The sequence below is a fragment of the Gouania willdenowi genome, chromosome 17 (genome assembly GCF_900634775.1).
Source record: "Gouania willdenowi chromosome 17, fGouWil2.1, whole genome shotgun sequence".
Taxonomy (NCBI): Eukaryota; Metazoa; Chordata; class Actinopteri; order Blenniiformes; family Gobiesocidae; genus Gouania; species Gouania willdenowi.
In genome coordinates, this window is record NC_041060.1 from 20,300,625 (window position 1) to 20,320,392 (window position 19,768).

The 19,768-nt window shown below is 34.4% G+C and overlaps 6 non-coding genes across 6 annotated transcripts; all 6 read right to left on the bottom strand.

Moving 5' to 3' along the window:
* Positions 1–4,296: 4,296 nt before the first annotated feature.
* On the bottom strand, positions 4,297–4,406 carry trnal-caa (transfer RNA leucine (anticodon CAA)). Its single transcript has 2 exons — positions 4,369–4,406; positions 4,297–4,342 (listed from the first exon to the last, which is right to left on the bottom strand). It is a non-coding gene; the product is annotated as a tRNA-Leu (tRNA).
* Positions 4,407–6,712: 2,306 nt separating this feature from the next.
* Positions 6,713–6,822, bottom strand: trnal-caa (transfer RNA leucine (anticodon CAA)). Its single transcript has 2 exons — positions 6,785–6,822; positions 6,713–6,758 (listed from the first exon to the last, which is right to left on the bottom strand). It is a non-coding gene; the product is annotated as a tRNA-Leu (tRNA).
* Positions 6,823–8,117: 1,295 nt separating this feature from the next.
* Positions 8,118–8,227, bottom strand: trnal-caa (transfer RNA leucine (anticodon CAA)). The gene is made up of 2 exons: positions 8,190–8,227; positions 8,118–8,163 (listed from the first exon to the last, which is right to left on the bottom strand). It is a non-coding gene; the product is annotated as a tRNA-Leu (tRNA).
* A 926-nt stretch (positions 8,228–9,153) lies between these two features.
* trnal-caa (transfer RNA leucine (anticodon CAA)) lies at positions 9,154–9,263 on the bottom strand. Its single transcript has 2 exons — positions 9,226–9,263; positions 9,154–9,199 (listed from the first exon to the last, which is right to left on the bottom strand). It is a non-coding gene; the product is annotated as a tRNA-Leu (tRNA).
* Positions 9,264–10,474: 1,211 nt separating this feature from the next.
* On the bottom strand, positions 10,475–10,584 carry trnal-caa (transfer RNA leucine (anticodon CAA)). The gene is made up of 2 exons: positions 10,547–10,584; positions 10,475–10,520 (listed from the first exon to the last, which is right to left on the bottom strand). It is a non-coding gene; the product is annotated as a tRNA-Leu (tRNA).
* Positions 10,585–11,685: 1,101 nt separating this feature from the next.
* trnal-caa (transfer RNA leucine (anticodon CAA)) lies at positions 11,686–11,795 on the bottom strand. The gene is made up of 2 exons: positions 11,758–11,795; positions 11,686–11,731 (listed from the first exon to the last, which is right to left on the bottom strand). It is a non-coding gene; the product is annotated as a tRNA-Leu (tRNA).
* Positions 11,796–19,768: the final 7,973 nt, after the last annotated feature.

The window sequence follows — 19,768 nt, forward strand, 5'->3', positions numbered from 1 at the left end:
TTCAGCCAGTTAAATGCAAATGGCGCGCTAGAAAAAAAAAGAAGAAAAACCAGCATGACTTCACACCAGGTGGAGGCCATCGTAGGGTCACACCCCTCGTTTTCCATGAATTGCAGCCGACTTGGATCCCATTCAAGCCTGTGCACGCCATGATGTCAGAATGAGAGCTCGCTAATATGCATTAGTGAAAATGTACAAAGCGGAAGAAATTAACCTCTTATGTCATGTCTCTCATACGATTAGCACCGCGGTGATGACTCATTGCACTTTAGAAGAGACGCCACATTTTTTTTTTTTTGGGACTTGTTATCACCTGTGAGAAGAACTATGCTTCAATAAGGCCAATTTTTTAATGAGTCATGTGGTTCTGGTTGAACTACGATACTTGGCAATGCTTTAAGGACAATCATGTCAACATAGACTGAATTTATGCAGCGTAAGAATGTAAGGAATGCTCTGAGGAAGAAATGGGAGTCATTTTTCACGTAGAAGTGGGCAGAAGTGCGGTACGATGAAAACATATCAAAGTTCTTACTGCCTTTTGGGTAAACAGCATCTTTGCAAAGTATCATCATTCCTGGAAGTGCTTGGAACATGTATATAATATAATTATTGCAAATGATATGGCATCTGCAAAAAAATTTGAGTAAATCCTTCACCATCCTTAAAGAAAGTTCATGCTATAAAAACAAATGGATATGAATTTTTTGGGATTGGATGACACTAGAAACATAAATGATAGGCAATAATGACATCAGTTTTTTAACCCCTTAATCTGACATTTGTTCTTCTTTTATGCTCAGATTTTTTAACATACACAAAGATCATCAAATTGAGCAACAGATAGATAGCATGGCACACATTGCTAAGAATCACAGTGTAAAGCAAATATTGTTGATAGGTTGTCAACGTATGTTTTATTAAAAAAAAAATATATATATATAAATATATATATCATGTATATTATATATTTAAAAATAGATAGTTTCAATGTTTAATGGATGAGTTCTTTGGGAACAGCTGATCAGCTTTAATGTTTGGTTAATGTATGTATTTGGTTGTATGGGGATTTGTGGTTTTCCTACTTGTTTTTTTTAACGTTACCCTAAACGCACCTGCTTAAAGATAATGGGAATATATACAGTGACATAACAATCAAAGTGTAAAGCAAATATTGTTAACACGTCAATGTTTCTGGTTAATTTACAATATAATATATCATAAGTGTATAATATAATATGTGCAGTGGTAGATTTTGGCCACAGTTTATAGACAATTAAAAACCAGCATTTGCTGTGATTCTCATATTCTCTGATGTCAATAAAAGGGCCCACAGTCTTTCCTCGTGACATCATATCTAATTTAATCTCATTTGATGCATTTAGGTCTTGCTCTGTGGTATTGTGGGTAGTATTGTTGCTTTACAACTAAAAGGTCATACCCTCAGTGGTTAATCCCTGGTGTTTGAGTGTGGAGATTGCATGTTTCCTTTTAGTTAGGACAAAAGGGTAATCTTCAGATCCTGTAATGTAGGTTGATTAACATAGTAGACTGACTGTGTGCGTGCATGTGTGTGTGTGGTTGTTGTTGTTGTTTTTTGGGCTGGCCTTTGCCCTGACTAAACCAGGATAATCTCCAGTGCCCTCCGACTCTGAACAAGCTAAGCAGGTGTAGAAGTTTATGGATAGCATAATTTAGTCTACTTTTAGTGATGGTTGATGGTTGAAAAAAAAAAAAAACCCATCATACCATGTGCTTGTTATTTTTAAAGCACTACAGATAACAGTCTATAGTAAAGAGTTAGAAAGTATAGTTATTAATTAAATAAAAAAATAAAAACTATACATTTTGTTTGTTTGACTGTTAAATGTACTTTGATACGAATTTAGAGACTCTGATTTCATTATCAATACTGCTTATTGATTTGATTCCTTACCAATTCTCTTATCAATTCTCATTGGGTGAGGGAATGAAATAACACAAATGGATTTGTTTGCTTTAACTCTTTATTATTTCATCTTTGTCTCTTTAATTTCCTGCAAGGATATCAGCTCTCTTTTAATCCAACAGGTAAGGCATGTAAAGATTGTTTTTACTGGATAATAATATATACAATATATGACACTACAAACAAGGCTATAGTAAGGCATAAAAATGGGCAAAACATGTCAAACGCCTTGAAATGGAGGTAAGGCCATAGTAAGGCATAAAAATGGGCTAAAAAATGTTAAACACCTTGAAACAGAGGTAAGGCTATAGTAAAGAGGTAAGGTCATGTGTGGCCATGACTGTTATCAAAAATAATTGAAATGTTATGCAGTGAAAATCCTTAAACATATGTACATATTAATATATATTTTTTGCTATTTTACTTATTTTTTTTCATTCCTATTACATTTAAATGCGCCTTCCGTCAGTTTTTCAGTTTTTTAAGGAAGGTATGATTTTTGAGTCTGACGCCTTTGACCACTCGGCCATCCTGACAAATGTGTTTACAAGATGTTCAAAACCGACATGTTGAAACGGAGGGAAGGCTATGGTCCGGCCAGAAAATGGGTGGAAAATTTCAAACTCCTCCAAATGGTGTAAGGCTATATAGTCAGGCATAAAATTGGGTGAAAAAATTTCAAAAGTCTCGACCCAGAGGTAAGGCTATAGTAAAGCCAAAAAATGGAAGAAAAATGTTCAAATGCCTCAAAACGGAGGCTATAGTAAGGCATAAAGAAGGGCGAAAAAATTTAAACGGCCTCGAAACAAAGGTAAAGTTTTCGTAAGGCATGAAAAGGGGCGAAAAAAATTTAAAAATGCCTCAGAACTGAGGTAAGGCTATAGTAAGGCATAAAAATGGGCTAAAAAATGCAAACGCCTTGAAATGGAGGTAAGGCTAAAGTGAGGCCAAAAAAAGGGGCGAAAAATTTAAAATGCCTCGAAACAGAGGTAAAGATATGGTAAGGCATGAAAATGGGCAAAAAAATTTCAAACACCTGAAAACGGAAGTAAGGCTATGGTAAGGCAAAAAAACAGGCGAAAAAATTTCAAGCACCTAAAAACCGAGGTAAGGCTATAGTAATGGCAAAAAAAGCAAAACAGGAAATTTTTTTTCAAACAAAAAAAAGGCATAAATATAAGCAAAAAAATTTCAAACACCTACTAACGGAGGAAAGGCTATAGTAAGGGATAAAAAAACGGGCGGAAAAATTTCTAACACCTCAAAACGGAAGAAAGGCTATAGTAAGGCATAAAAATGGGAGAAAAAATTTCAAACACCTAATGATGCAGGTAAGGCTATAGTCAGACATAAAAAAGGCGAAAAAATTTTAAACACCTCAAAACGGACGAAAAAATTTCAAACACCTCAAAACAGAGGTAAGGCTATAATAAGGCAAAAAAAAGCAAAACAGAGAATTTTTTTTTCAACCACCTCAAATTGGAAGTAAGTCTATAGTAAGGCATAAAAAAAGGCGAAGAAATTTCAAACACCTTTAAACGGAAGAAAGGCTATAGTAAGGCATGAAAACGGGAGAAAAAATTTCAAACACCTCAACATGAAGGTAAGGCTATAGTAAGGCATAAATTTGAGCGAAAAATTTTCAAATACCTCAAATCAGAAGTAAGGCTATAGTAAGGCATAAAAACGGGAGAAAAAAATTCAAACACCTCAAAACAGAAGTAAGGCTATAGTAAGGCATAAAAACGGGAACATTTTTTCAAACACCTTAAAACGGAAGAAAGGCTATAGTAAGGCATAAAAAGGGGAGAAAAAAATTTCAAACACCTCAACACGAAGGTAAGGCTATAGTAAGGCATAAAAACGAGAAAAAAAGTTTCAAACACCTATTAAGGGAAGTAAGGCTATAGTAAGGCAAAAAAAAGGAAAAAAAGGAGAAATTTTTTCAAACACTTCAAAACGGAAATAAGGCTATAGTAAGACAAAAAAAAAAAGAAAAGCAAAACGTGCGAAAAACGTTCAAACACCTCAAATTGGAAGTAAGGCTATTGTAAGGCATAAAAAAAGGCGAAAAAATTTCAAACACCTCACAACAGAAGTAAGGCTATAATAAGGCATAAAAAGGGGAGAAAAAAATTTCAAACACCTCAACACGAAGGTAAGGCTATAGTAGGGCATAAATACGAACGAAAAATTTTCAAACACCTCACAACAGAAGTAAGGTTATAGTAAGGCATAAAAAGGGGAGAAAACATTTCAAACACTTGTTTTTTCATTCCTATTACATTTGCGTCTTCCTCCAGTTTTTGATGAGTATTTAGAAAGATCGTATGACAACAAAAAAACATTGTCAGAAGTGGGATTTGAACCCACGCCTCTATTTAGAGACCAGAAGTCCCACTATTAAGGAAGGTATGAATCTTGAGTCTGGCGCCTTAGACCACTCGGCCATCCTGACAAAGGTATTCACAAGGTGTCAAGGCTATAGTAAGGCATAAAAACGGGCTGAAAATTTTCAAACACCTCAAAACAGAAGTAAGGCTATAGTAATGCAAAAAAAAGGTGAAGAAATTTCAAACACCTCAAAACGGAAGTAAGGCTATAGTAAGACATAAAAACGGGCGAAAAATTTTCAAAACACCTCAAAACGGACGTAAGGCTAGAGTAAGGCCTAAAAACAGGAGAAAAAAAATTCCAAACACCTCAAAATAGAAGTAAGGCTAAAGTAAGGCATAAAAACTGGTGATAAAATTTCAAACACCTCAAAACGGAGGTAAGGCTATAGTAAGGCAAAAAAAAAAAAAAAAAGCAAAACGTGCGAAAAACATTCAAACACCTCAAATTGGAAGTAAGGCTATAGTAAGGCATAAAAAAAGCGAAGAAATTTCAAACACCTCAACATGGAGGTAAGGCTATAAACACCTCACAACAGAAGTAAGGCTATAATAAGGCATAAAAAAAAGGCGAAGAAATTTCAAACACCTCAACACGGAGGTAAGGCTATAGTAAGGCATAAAAACGGGAGAAAAAATATCAAACACCTCAAAACGGACGTAAGGCTAGAGTAAGACATAAAAACGGGAGCAAAAATTTCCAAACACCTCAAAATAGAAGTAAGGCTAAGGTAAGGCATAAAAACTTGTGATAAAATTTCAAACACCTCAAAACGGAAGTAAGGCTATAGTAAGGCATAAAAACGGGAGAAAAAATTTCAAACACCTCAACACGGAGGTAAGGCTATAGTAAGGCATAAATATGAGCAAAACATTTTCAAACACTTCATTACGGAGGTAAGGCTATAGTAAGGCATAAAAACGAAAAAAAAGTTTCAAACACCTATTAACGGAAGTAAGGTTATAGTAAGGGATAAAAATGGGAAAAAAAGGAGAAATTTTTTCAAACACTTTAAAACGGAAGTAAGGCTATAGTAAGGCGTAAAAAAAAGGCGAAGAAATTTCAAACATCTCAGAACGGAAGTAAGGCTATAGTAAGACATAAAAACAGGCGAAAAATTTTCAAACACCTCAAAACGGACGTAAGGCTAGAGTAAGACATAAAAACGGGAGAAAAAATTTCCAAACACCTCAAAATAGAAGTAAGGCTAAGGTAAGGCATAAAAACTTGTGATAAAATTTCAAACACCTCAAAACGGAAGTAAGGCTATAGTAAGGCATAAAAACGGGAGAAAAAATTTCAAACACCTCAACACGGAGGTAAGGCTATAGTAAGGCATAAATATGAGCAAAACATTTTCAAACACTTCATTACGGAGGTAAGGCTATAGTAAGGCATAAAAACGAAAAAAAAGTTTCAAACACCTATTAACGGAAGTAAGATTGTAGTAAGGGATCAAAATGGGAAAAAAAGGAGAAATTTTTTCAAACACTTCAAAACGGAAGTAAGGCTATAGTAAGGCATAAATATGAGCAACAAAATTTCAAACACTACATTACGGAAGTAAGGCTATAGTAAGGCATAAAAACGGGAGAAAAAAATTCAAACACCTCAAAACAGAAGTAAGGCTATAGTAAGGCATTAAAACGGGAAAAATTTTTCAAACACCTTAAAACGGAAGAAAGGCTATAGTAAGGCATGAAAACGGGAGAAAAAAAATTCAAACACCTCACAACAGAAGTAAGGCTATAGTAAGGCATAAAAACGAGAAAAAAAGTTTCAAACACCTATTAAGGGAAGTAAGGCTATAGTAAAGCAAAAAAAAGGAAAAAAAGGAGAAATTTTTTCAAACACTTCAAAACGGAAGTAAGGCTATAGTAAGGCAAAAAAAAAAAAGAAAAGCAAAACGTGCGAAAAACATTCAAACACCTCAAATTGGAAGTAAGGCTATAAGTAAGGCATAAAAAAAGGCGAAAAAATTTCAAACACCTCACAACAGAAGTAAGGCTATAATAAGGCATAAAAAGGGGAGAAAAAAATTTCAAACACCTCAACACGAAGGTAAGGCTATAGTAAGGCATAAATACGAGCGAAAAATTTTCAAACACCTCACAACAGAAGTAAGGTTATAGTAAGGCATAAAAAGGGGAGAAAAAAATTTCAAACACCTCAACACGAAGGTAACGCTATAGTAAGGCATAAATACGAATGAAAATTTTTCAAACACCTTAAAACGGAAGTAAGGCTATAGTAAGGCATAAAAACGGGAGAAAAAATTTCAAACACTTGTTTTTTCATTCCTATTACATTTGCGTCTTCCTCCAGTTTTTGATGAGTATTTAGAAAGATCGTATGACAACAAAAACACATTGTCAGAAGTGGGATTTGAACCCACGCCTCTATTTAGAGACCAGAAGTCCCACTATTAAGGAAGGTATGAATCTTGAGTCTGGCGCCTTAGACCACTCGGCCATCCTGACAAAGGTATTCACAAGGTGTCAAGGCTTTCGTAAGGCATAAAAACGGGCTGAAAAATTTCAAACGCCTCAAAACAGAAGTAAGGTTATAGTAATGCAAAAAAAAGGTGAAGAAATTTCAAACACCTCAAAACGGAGGTAAGGCTAGAGTAAGGCCTAAAAACGGGAGAAAAATTTTTCCAAACACCTAAAAATAGAAGTAAGGCTAAAGTAAGGCATAAAAACTGGTGATAAAATTTCAAACACCTCAAAACGGAGGTAAGGCTATAGTAAGGCAAAAAAAAAAAAAAAAGCAAAACGTGCGAAAAACATTCAAACACCTCAAATTGGAAGTAAGGCTATAGTAAGGCATAAAAACGGGAGAAAAAATTTCAAACACCTCATCACGAAGGTAAGGCTATAGTAAGGCATAAATATGAGCAAATTTTTTTTAAACACTTCATAACAGAGGTAAGGCTATAGTAAGGCATAAAAACGGGAGAAAAAAATTCAAACACCTCAACACGGAAGTAAGGCTATAGTAAGGCTTAAATATGAGCAAAAAATTTTCAAACACTTCATTACGGAGGTAAGGCTATAGTAAGGCATAAAAACGAGAAAAAAGTTTCAAACACCTATTAATGGAAGTAAGGTTATAGTAAGGGATAAAAATGGGAAAAAAAAGAGAAATTTTTTCAAACACTTTAAAACGGAAGTAAGGCTATAGTAAGGCAAAAAAAAAGGCGAAGAAATTTCAAACACCTCAACACGGAGGTAAGGCTATAGTAAGGCATATAAACGGGAGAAAAAATATCAAACACCTCATCACGAAGGTAAGGCTATAGTAAGGCATAAATATGAGCAAATTTTTTTTAAACACTTCATAACAGAGGTAAGGCTATAGTAAGGCATAAAAACGGGAGAAAAAAATTCAAACACCTCAACACGGAGGTAAGGCTAGAGTAAGGCATAAATATGAGCAAAAAATTTTCAAACACTTCATTACGGAGGTAAGGCTATAGTAAGGCATAAAAACGGGAGAAAAAAATTCAAACACCTCAAAACAGAAGTAAGGCTATAATAAGGCAATAAAAGGGGAGTAAAAAATTTTAAACACCTCAACACGAAGGTAAGGCTATAGTAAGGCATAAATACGAGCGAAAAATTTTCAAACACCTCAAATCGGAAGTAAGGCTATAGTAAGGCATAAAAACGGGAGAAAAAATTTCAAACACTTGTTTTTTCATTCCTATTACATTTGCGTCTTCCTCCAGTTTTTGATGAATATTTAGAAAGATCGTATGACAACAAAAAAACATTGTCAGAAGTGGGATTTGAACCCACGCCTCCATTTAGAGACCAGAAGTCCCACTATTAAGGAAGATATGAATCTTGAGTCTGGCGCCTTAGACCACTCGGCCATCCTGACAAAGGTATTCACAAGGTGTCAAGGCTTTCGTAAGGCATAAAAGTGGGCTGAAAAATTTCAAACACCTCAAAACAGAAGTAAGGCTATAGTAATGCAAAAAAAAGGTGAAGAAATTTCAAACACCTCAAAACGGAAGTAAGGCTATAGTAAGACATAAAAACGGGCGAAAAACATTCAAACACCTCAAATTGGAAGTAAGGCTATAGTAAGGCATAAAAAAAGGCGAAGAAATTTCAAACACCTCAACAAGGAGGTAAGGCTATAGTAAGGCATAAAAACGGGAGAAAAAATTTCAAACACCTCAACACGAAGGTAAGGCTATAGTAAGGCATAAATATGAGCAAAAATTTTTTAAACTCTTCATAACAGAGGTAAGGCTATAGTAAGGCATAAAAACGGGAGAAAAAGTTTCAAACACCTATTAATGGAAGTAAGGTTATAGTAAGGGATAAAAATGGGAAAAAAAGGAGAAATTTTTTCAAACACTTCAAAACGGAAGTAAGGCTATAGTAAGGCATAAAAACGGGAGAAAAAAATTCAAACACCTCAACACGGAGGTAAGGCTAGAGTAAGGCATAAATATGAGCAAAAAATTTTCAAACACTTCATTACGGAGGTAAGGCTATAGTAAGGCATAAAAATGGGAGAAAAAATTTCAAACACCTCACAACAGAAGTAAGGCTATAATAAGGCAATAAAAGGGGAGTAAAAATTTTCAAACACCTCAACACGAAGGTAAGGCTATAGTAAGGCATAAATACGAGCGAAAAATTTTCAAACACCTCAAATTGGAAGTAAGGCTATAGTAAGGCATAAAAACGGGAGAAAAAATTTCAAACACTTGTTTTTTCATTCCTATTACATTTGCGTCTTCCTCCAGTTTTTGATGAATATTTAGAAAGATCGTATGACAACAAAAAAAACATTGTCAGAAGTGGGATTTGAACCCACGCCTCTATTTAGAGACCAGAAGTCCCACTATTAAGGAAGATATGAATCTTGAGTCTGGCGCCTTAGACCACTCAGCCATCCTGACAAAGGTATTCACAAGGTGTCAAGGCTTTCGTAAGGCATAAAAGTGGGCTGAAAAATTTCAAACACCTCAAAACAGAAGTAAGGCTATAGTAAGACATAAAAACGGGCGAAAAACATTCAAACACCTCAAATTGGAAGAAAGGCTATAGTAAGGCATAAAAAAAGGCGAAGAAATTTCAAACACCTCAACAAGGAGGTAAGGCTATAGTAAGGCATAAAAACGGGAGAAAAAATTTCAAACACCTCAACACGAAGGTAAGGCTATAGTAAGGCATAAATATGAGCAAAAATTTTTTAAACTCTTCATAACAGAGGTAAGGCTATAGTAAGGCATAAAAACGGGAGAAAAAGTTTCAAACACCTATTAACGGAAGTAAGGTTATAGTAAGGGATAAAAATGGGAAAAAAAAGGAGAAATTTTTTCAAACACTTCAAAACGGAAGTAAGGCTATAGTAAGGCGTAAAAAAAGGCGAAGAAATTTCAAACACCTCAACACGGAGGTAAGGCTATAGTAAGGCATAAATACGAGCGAAAAAATTTCAAACACCTCAACACGAAGGTAAGGCTATAGTAAGGCATAAATATGAGCAAAAATTTTTTAAACTCTTCATAACAGAGGTAAGGCTATAGTAAGGCATAAAAACGGGAGAAAAAGTTTCAAACACCTATTAACGGAAGTAAGGTAATAGTAAGGCATAAAAACGGAAAAACTTTTTCAAACACCTTAAAACGGAAGAAAGGCTATAGTAAGGCATGAAAACGGGAGAAAAAATTTCAAACACCTCACAACAGAAGTAAGGCTATAATAAGGCATAAAAAGGGGAGAAAAAAATTTCAAACACCTCAACACGAAGGTAAGGCATAAATATGAGCAAAAAATTTTCAAACACTTCATTACGGAGGTAAGGCTATAGTAAGGCATAAAAACGGGAGAAAAAAATTCAAACACCTCAAAACAGAAGTAAGGCTATAATAAGGCAATAAAAGGGGAGTAAAAAATTTCAAACACCTCAACACGAAGGTAAGGCTATAGTAAGGCATAAATACGAGCGAAAAATTTTCAAACACCTCAAATCGGAAGTAAGGCTATAGTAAGGCATAAAAACGGGAGAAAAAATTTCAAACACTTGTTTTTTCATTCCTATTACATTTGCGTCTTCCTCCAGTTTTTGATGAATATTTAGAAAGATCGTATGACAACAAAAAAACATTGTCAGAAGTGGGATTTGAACCCACGCCTCTATTTAGAGACCAGAAGTCCCACTATTAAGGAAGATATGAATCTTGAGTCTGGCGCCTTAGACCACTCGGCCATCCTGACAAAGGTATTCACAAGGTGTCAAGGCTTTCGTAAGGCATAAAAGTGGGCTGAAAAATTCAAACACCTCAAAACAGAAGTAAGGCTATAGTAATGCAAAAAAAAGGTGAAGAAATTTCAAACACCTCAAAACGGAAGTAAGGCTATAGTAAGACATAAAAACGGGCGAAAAACATTCAAACACCTCTAATTGGAAGTAAGGCTATAGTAAGGCATAAAAAAAGGCGAAGAAATTTCAAACACCTCAACAAGGAGGTAAGGCTATAGTAAGGCATAAAAACGGGAGAAAAAATTTCAAACACCTCAACACGAAGGTAAGGCTATTGTAAGGCATAAATATGAGCAAAAATTTTTTAAACTCTTCATAACAGAGGTAAGGCTATAGTAAGGCATAAAAACGGGAGAAAAAGTTTCAAACACCTATTAACGGAAGTAAGGTTATAGTAAGGGATAAAAATGGGAAAAAAAGGAGAAATTTTTTCAAACACTTCAAAACGGAAGTAAGGCTATAGTAAGGCGTAAAAAAAGGCGAAGAAATTTCAAACACCTTAACACGGAGGTAAGGCTATAGTAAGGCATAAATACGAGCGAAAAAATTTCAAACACCTCAACACGAAGGTAAGGCTATAGTAAGGCATAAATATGAGCAAATTTTTTTTAAACACTTCATAACAGAGGTAAGGCTATAGTAAGGCATAAAAACGGGAGAAAAAAATTCAAACACCTCAACACAGAGGTAAGGCTAGAGTAAGGCATAAATATGAGCAAAAAATTTTCAAACACTTCATTACGGAGGTAAGGCTATAGTAAGGCATAAAAACGGGAGAAAAAATTTCAAACACCTCACAACAGAAGTAAGGCTATAATAAGGCAATAAAAGGGGAGTAAAAAATTTCAAACACCTCAACACGAAGGTAAGGCTATAGTAAGGCATAAATACGAGCGAAAAATTTTCAAACACCTCAAATCGGAAGTAAGACTATAGTAAGGCATAAAAACGGGAGAAAAAATTTCAAACACTTGTTTTTTCATTCCTATTACATTTGCGTCTTCCTCCAGTTTTTGATGAATATTTAGAAAGATCGTATGACAACAAAAAAACATTGTCAGAAGTGGGATTTGAACCCACGCCTCTATTTAGAGACCAGAAGTCCCACTATTAAGGAAGATATGAATCTTGAGTCTGGCGCCTTAGACCACTCAGCCATCCTGACAAAGGTATTCACAAGGTGTCAAGGCTTTCGTAAGGCATAAAACTGGGCTGAAAAATTTCAAACACCTCAAAACAGAAGTAAGGCTATAGTAAGACATAAAAACGGGCGAAAAACATTCAAACACCTCAAATTGGAAGAAAGGCTAAAGTAAGGCATAAAAAAAGGCGAAGAAATTTCAAACACCTCAACAAGGAGGTAAGGCTATAGTAAGGCATAAAAACGGGAGAAAAAATTTCAAACACCTCAACACGAAGGTAAGGCTATAGTAAGGCATAAATATGAGCAAAAATTTTTTAAACTCTTCATAACAGAGGTAAGGCTATAGTAAGGCATAAAAATGGGAGAAAAAGTTTCAAACACCTATTAACGGAAGTAAGGTTATAGTAAGGGATAAAAATGGGAAAAAAAGGAGAAATTTTTTCAAACACTTCAAAACGGAAGTAAGGCTATAGTAAGGCGTAAAAAAAGGCGAAGAAATTTCAAACACCTCAACACGGAGGTAAGGCTATAGTAAGGCATAAATACGAGCGAAAAAATTTCAAACACCTCAACACGAAGGTAAGGCTATAGTAAGGCATAAATATGAGCAAAAATTTTTTAAACTCTTCATAACAGAGGTAATGCTATAGTAAGGCATAAAAACGAGAGAAAAAGTTTCAAACACCTATTAACGGAAGTAAGGTAATAGTAAGGCATAAAAACGGAAAAATTTTTTCAAACACCTTAAAACGGAAGAAAGGCTATGGTAAGGCATGAAAACGGGAGAAAAAATTTCAAACACCTCACAACAGAAGTAAGGCTATAATAAGGCATAAAAAGGGGAGAAAAAAATTTCAAACACCTCAACACGAAGGTAAGGCATAAATATGAGCAAAAAATTTTCAAACACTTCATTACAGAGGTAAGGCTATAGTAAGGCATAAAAAGGGGAGAAAAAAATTTCAAACACCTCAACACGAAGGTAAGGCTATAGTAAGGCATAAATACGAGAAAAAAAGTTTCAAACACCTATTAACGGAAGTAAGGCTATAGTAAGGCAAAAAAAAAGGAAAAAAAGGAGAAATTTTTTCAAACACTTCAAAACGGAAGTAAGGCTATAGTAAGGAAAAAAAAAAAAAAAAAAAGCAAAACGTGTGAAAAACATTCAAACACCTCAAATTGAAAGTAAGGCTATAGTAAGGCATAAAAAAAGGCGAAGAAATTTCAAACACCTCACAACAGAAGTAAGGCTATAATAAGGCATAAAAACGGGAGAAAAAAATTCAAACACCTCAAAACAGAAGTAAGGCTATAGTAAGGCATAAAAACGGGAAAATTTTTTCAAACACCTTAAAACGGAAGAAAGGCTATAGTAAGGCATGAAAACGGGAGAAAAAATTTCAAACACCTCACAACAGAAGTAAGGCTAAAGTAAGGCATAAAAACTGGTGATAAAATTTCAAACACCTTAAAACGGAGGTAAGGCTATAATAAGGCAAAAAAAAAAATGGCGAAGAAATTTCAAACACCTCAAACAGAAGTAAGGCTATAGTAAGGCATAAAAAACGAGAAATTTCAAACACCTCAACACAAGGTAAGGCTATAGTAAGGCATAAATATGAGCAAAAATTTTTAAACACTTCATACAGGTAAGGCTATAGTAAGGCATAAAACGGAGAAAAAAATTCAACCCTCAACACGGAGTAAGGCTATAGTAAGGATAAATAATGAGTAAAAAATGTTCAACACTTCATTACGGAGGTAAGGCTATAGTAAGGGCATAAAAACGAGAAAAAGTTTCAAACACCTATTAACGGAAGTAAGGTTATAGTAAGGATAAAATGGGAAAAAAAGGAGCATTTTCAAACACCTTCAAAACGAAGTAAGGCTATAGTAAGGCGTAAAAAAAGGCGAAGAAATTTCAAACACCTCATCACGGAGTAAGGCTATAGTAAGGCATAAATAGCAACAAAATTTCAAACGCCTCAAACAGACTAAGGCTAGAGTAAGGCCTAAAAAAGGAAGAAATTTTTTCAAACACCTCAAAATAGAAGTAAGCTAGGTAAGGCATAAAAACTGGCGATAAATTCATACACCTCAAACGGAGGTAAGGCTAAGTAAGGCAAAAAAAAAGAAAAAATTAGAAATTTTTTCAAACACTTCAAACGGAGGTAAGGTTATAGTAAGGCAAAAAAAAAAAAAAAAGCAAAACGTGCGAAAAACATTCAAACACCTCAAATATGAAGTAAGGCTATAGTAAGGCATAAAAAAAGCGAAGAAATTTCAAACACCTCAACACGGCGGTAAGGCTATAGTAAGGCATAAATATGAGCAAAAATTTTTCAAACACTTCATTACGGAAATAAGGCTATATAAGGCAAAAAAAAAAAAAAGCATAACGTGCGAAAAACATTCAAACACCTCAAATTGGAAGTAAGGCTATAGTAAGGCATAAATATGAGCAAAAATTTTTTAAACACTTCATAACAGAGGTAAGGCTATAGTAAGGCATAAATGAGCAAAGAATTTTCAAACACTCTTCATTACGGAGGTAAGGCTATAGTAAGGCATAAAACGAGAAAAAAAGTTTCAAACACCTATTAACGGAAGTAAGATTGTAGTAAGGGATAAAAATGGGAAAAAAAGGAGAAATTTTTTCAAACACTTCAAAACGGAAGTAAGGCTATAGTAAGGCAAAAAAAAAAAAGAAAAGCAAAACGTGCGAAAAACATTCAAACACCTCAAATTGGAAGTAAGGCTATAGTAAGGCATAAAAAAAGGCGAAAAAATTTCAAACACCTCACAACAGAAGTAAGGCTATAATAAGGCATAAAAAGGGGAGAAAAAATTTCAAACAACTCATCACGAAGGTAAGGCTATAGTAAGGCATAAATATGAGCAAATTTTTTTTAAACACTTCATAACAGAGGTAAGGCTATAGTAAGGCATAAAAACGGGAGAAAAAAATTCAAACACCTCAAATATGAAGTAAGGCTATAGTAAGGCTTAAATATGAGCAAAAATTTTCAAATACTTCATTACGGAGGTAAGGCTATAGTCAGGCATAAAAACGAGAAAAAAGTTTCAAATACCTATTAAACGGAAGTAAGGTTATAGTCAGGGATAAAAATGGGAAAAAAAGAGAAATTTTTCAAACACTTTAAAACGGAAGTAAGGCTATAGTAGGCGTAAAAAAAAGGCGAAGAATTTCAAACACCTCAACACGGAGGTAAGGCTATAGTAAGGCAATAAAAAAACGGGAGAAAAAATATCAACACCTCATCACGAAGTAAGGCTATAGTAAGGCATAAATATGAGCAAATTTTTTTTAAACACTTCATAACAGAGGTAAGGCTATAGTAAGGCATAAAAACGGGAGAAAAAAATTCAAACACCTCAACACGGAGGTAAGGCTATCGTAAGGCATAAATATGAGTAAAAAATGTTCAAACACTTCATTACGGAGGTAAGGCTATAGTAAGGCATAAAAACGGGAGAAATAAATTCAAACACCTCAAAACAGAAGTAAGGCTATAATAAGGCAATAAAAGGGGAGTTAAAAAATTTTAAACACCTCAACACTAAGGTAAGGCTATAGTAAGGCATAAATACGGGAGAAAAAATTCAAACACTTGTTTTTTTCATTCCTATTACATTGCGTCTTCCTCCAGTTTTTTGATGAATATTAGAAAGATCGTATGACAACAAAAAAACATTGTCAGAAGTGTGATTTGAACCCACTCCTCTATTTAGAGACCAGAATTCCCACTATTAAGGAAGATATGAATCTTGAGTCTGGCGCCTTAGACCACTCGGCCATCCTGACAAAGGTATTCACAAGGTGGTCAAGGGCTTTTCCGTAAGGCATAAAAGTGGGCTGAAAAATTTCAAACACCTCAAAACAGAAGTAAGGCTATAGTAAGACATAAAACGGGCGAAAAACATTCAAACACCTCAAGTTGGAAGTAAGGGCTATAGTAAGGCATAAAAAAAGGCGAGAGAAATTTCAAACACCTCAACAAGGAAGGTAAGGCTATAGTAAGGCATAAATATGAGCAAAAATTTTTAAACTCTTCATAACAGAGGTAAGGCTATAGTAAGGCATAAAAACGGGAGAAAAAGTTTCAAACACCTATTAACGGAGTAAGGTTTATAGTAAGGGATAAAAATGGAAAAAAGGAGAAATTTTTTCAACCACTTCAAAAACGGAAGTAAGGCTATAGTAAGAGCGTAAAAAAAAGGCGAAGAAATTTTCAAACACCTCAACACGGAGGTAAGGCTATAGTAAAGGCATAAATACGAGACGAAAAAATTTCAAACACCTCAACACGAAGGTAAGGCTATAGTAAGGCATAAATATAGCAAAATTTTTTAAACTCTTCATAACAGAGGTAAGGCTATAGTAGGCATAAAAACGGGAGAAAAAGTTTCAAACACCTATTAACGGAAGTAAGGTAATAGTAAGGGATAAAAATGGGAAAAAAAGGAGAAATTTTTTCAAACACTTCAAAACGGAAGTAAGGCTATAGTAAGGCGTAAAAAAAGGCGAAGAAATTTCAAACACCTCAACACGGAGGTAAGGCTATAGTAAGGCATAAAAACGGGAGAAAAAAATTTCAAACACCTCAACACGGAGGTAAGGCTATAGTAAGGCATAAATATGAGCAAAAGATTTTCAAACATTTTATTACGGAAATAAGGCTATAGTAAGGCAAAAAAAAAGAAAAAAGGATAACGTTCAAAAAACATTCAAACAACCTCAATTGGAAGTAAGGCTATAGTAAGGCTTAAAAAAGGCGAAGAAATTTCAACACCCTCAACACGGAGGTAAGGCTATATAAGGCATAAAAAAAATGCTAATAAATTTCAAACATCTCAAATGGAAGTAAGGCTATAGTAAGGCATAAAAACGGGAAAAAAGTTTCAAACACCTTAAAACGGAAGAAAGGCTATAGTAAGGCATGAAAACGGGATAAAAAATTTCAAACACCTCAACACAAGGTAAGGCTATAGTAAGGCATAAATATGAGCGAAAAATTTTCAAATACCTCAAATCGGAAGTAAGGCTATAGTAAAGGCATGAAAAAAGGAGGAGATTTTCAAACATCTCAAACGGAAGTAAGGCTATAGTAAGACATAAAACGGGCGAAAAATTTTCAAACACCTTAAAACGGAAGAAAGGCTATAGTAAGGCTAAAAAAGGCGAAGAGAATTTCAAACATCTCAAAACGGAAGTAAGAGGCTATAGTAAGACATAAAAAACGGGCGAAAAATTTTCAAACACCTCAAACGGACGTAGGCTAAAGTAAGGCCTAAAAAAGGAAGAAAAAAATTCCAACACCTCAAAATAGCAGTAAGGCTAAGGTAACGCAATAAAAACCGGCGATAAAATTTCAAACACCTCAAACGGAGGTAAGGCTATAAGTAAGGCATAAAAAACGGGAAAAAATTTCACACAAACCTCAAAACAGAAGTAAGGCTATAGTAAGGCATAAAAACGGGAAAAAATTTCAAACACCTCACAACAGAAGTAAGGCATAAAAACGAGAAAAAAAGTTTCAAACACCTATTAACGGAAGTAAGGCTATAGTAAGGCAAAAAAAAAAAAAAAGAAAGCAAAACGTGCGAAAAACATTCAAACACCTCAAATTGGAGGTAAGGCTATAGTAAGGCTTAAAAAAAGGCGAAGAAATTTCAAACACCTCAACACGGAGGTAAGGCTATAGTAAGGCATAAATATGAGCAAAAAATTTTCAAACACTTCATTACGGAAGTAAGGCTATAGTAAGGCATAAAAAAAGCGAAGGAATTTCAAACATCTCAAAATGGAAGTAAGGCTATAGTAAAGGCATAAAACGGGAAAATTTTTTCAAACACCTTAAAACGGAAGAAAGGCTATAGTAAGGCATGAAAACGGGAGAAAAAATTTCAAACACCTCACAACAGAAGTAAGGCTATAGTAAGGCATAAAAACGGGAAAATTTTTTCAAACACCTTAAAACGGAAGTAAGGCTATAGTAAGGCAAAAAACGGAGAAAAAAATTTCAAACACCTCACAACAAAAGTAAGGCTATAGTAAGACATAAAAAGGGGAGAAAAAAATTTCAAACACCTCACACGAATGTAAGGCTATACTAAGGCATAAATTTGAGCGAAAAATTTTCAAATACCTCAAATCGGAAGTAAGGCTATAGTAAGGCATAAAAAAAGGAGGAGAAATTTCAAACATCTCAAACGGAAGTAAGGCTATAGTAAGACATAAATAACGGGCGAAAAATGTTTCAAACACCTTAAACGGAAGAAAGGCTATAGTAAGGCATGAAACGGGAGAAAAAATTTCAAACACCTCAACACAAAGGTAAGGCTTTAGTAAGGCATAAATACGAGCGAAAAATTTTCAAACCCACAAAAGAATTAAGGCTATAGTAAGGCATAAAAAGGGAGAAAAAATTTCAACACCTCAACACGAAGGTAAGGCTATAGTAAGGCATAAAAAACGAGAAAAAAAGTTTCAACACCCTATTAACGGAAGTAAGGCTATAGTAAGGCAAAAAAAAAGGAAAAAAAGGAGAAATTTTTTCAAACACTTCAAAACGGAAAGTAAGGCTATGGTAAGGCAAAAAAAAAAAAAAAAGCAAAACGGTGAAAAACATTCAAAAACACCTCAAATTGGAAGTAAGGCTATAGTAAGGCATAAAAAAAAAGGCGAGAAATTTCAAACACCTCACAACAGAAGTAAGGCTATAATAAGGCATAAAAACGGGAGAAAAAAATTCAAACACCTCAAAACAGAAGTAAGGCTATAGTAAGGCAGAAAAACGGGAAAAATTTTTCAAAACACACTTAAAACGGAAGAAAGGCTATAGTAAGGCAATGAAAACGGGAGAAAAAAATTTCAAACACCTCACAACAGAAGTAAGGCTAAAGTAAGGCATAAAAACTGTGATAAAATTTCAAACACCTTAAAACGGAGGTAAGGCTATAATAAGGCATAAATATGAGCAAAAAATTTTTAAACCTTCATAACAGAGGTAAGGCTATAGTAAGGCATACAAACGGGAGAAAAAAATTCAAACACCTCAACACGGAGGTAAGGCCTATAGTAAGGCATAAATATGAGTAAAAAATGTTCAAACACTTCATTACGGAGGTAAGGCTATAGTAAGGCAATAAAAACGAGAAAAAAAGTTTCAAACACCTATTAACGGAAGTAAGGTTATAGTAAGGGATAAAAATGGGAAAAAAAGGAGAAATTTTTTCAAACACTTCAAAACGGAAGTAAGGCTATAGTAAGGCGTAAAAAAAGGCGAAGAAATTCAAACACCTCAACACGGAGGTAAGGCTATAGTAAGGCATAAATATGAGCAACAAAATTTCAAACGCCTCAAAACAGACGTAAGGCTAGAGTAAGGCCTAAAAAAGGAAGAAATTTTTTTCCAAACACCTCAAAATAGAAGTAAGGCTAAGGTAAGGCATAAAAACTGGCGATAAAATTTCATACACCTCAAAACGAGGTAAGGCTATAGTAAGGCATAAATATGAGTAAAAAATTTTCAAACACTTCAAAACGGAGGTAAGGTTATAGTAAGGCAAAAAAAAAAAAAAAAAAGCAAAACGTGCGAAAACATTCAAACACCTCAATATGAAGTAAGGCTATAGTAAGGCATAAAAAAGGCGAAGAATTTCAAACACCTCAACACGGCGGTAAGGCTATAGTAAGGCATAAATATGAGCAAAAATTTTTTCAAACACTTCATTACGGAAATAAGGCTATAGTAAGGCAAAAAAAAAAAGCATAACGTGCGAAAAACATTCAAACAACCTCAATTGGAAGTAAGGCTATAGTAAGGCATAAATATGAGCAAAATTTTTTAAACACTCATACAGAGGTAAGGCTATAGTAAAGGCATAAATATGAGCAAAGAATTTTCAAAACACTTCATTACGAGGTAAGGCTATAGTAAAGGCAAAAAACGAGAAAAAAAGTTTCAAAC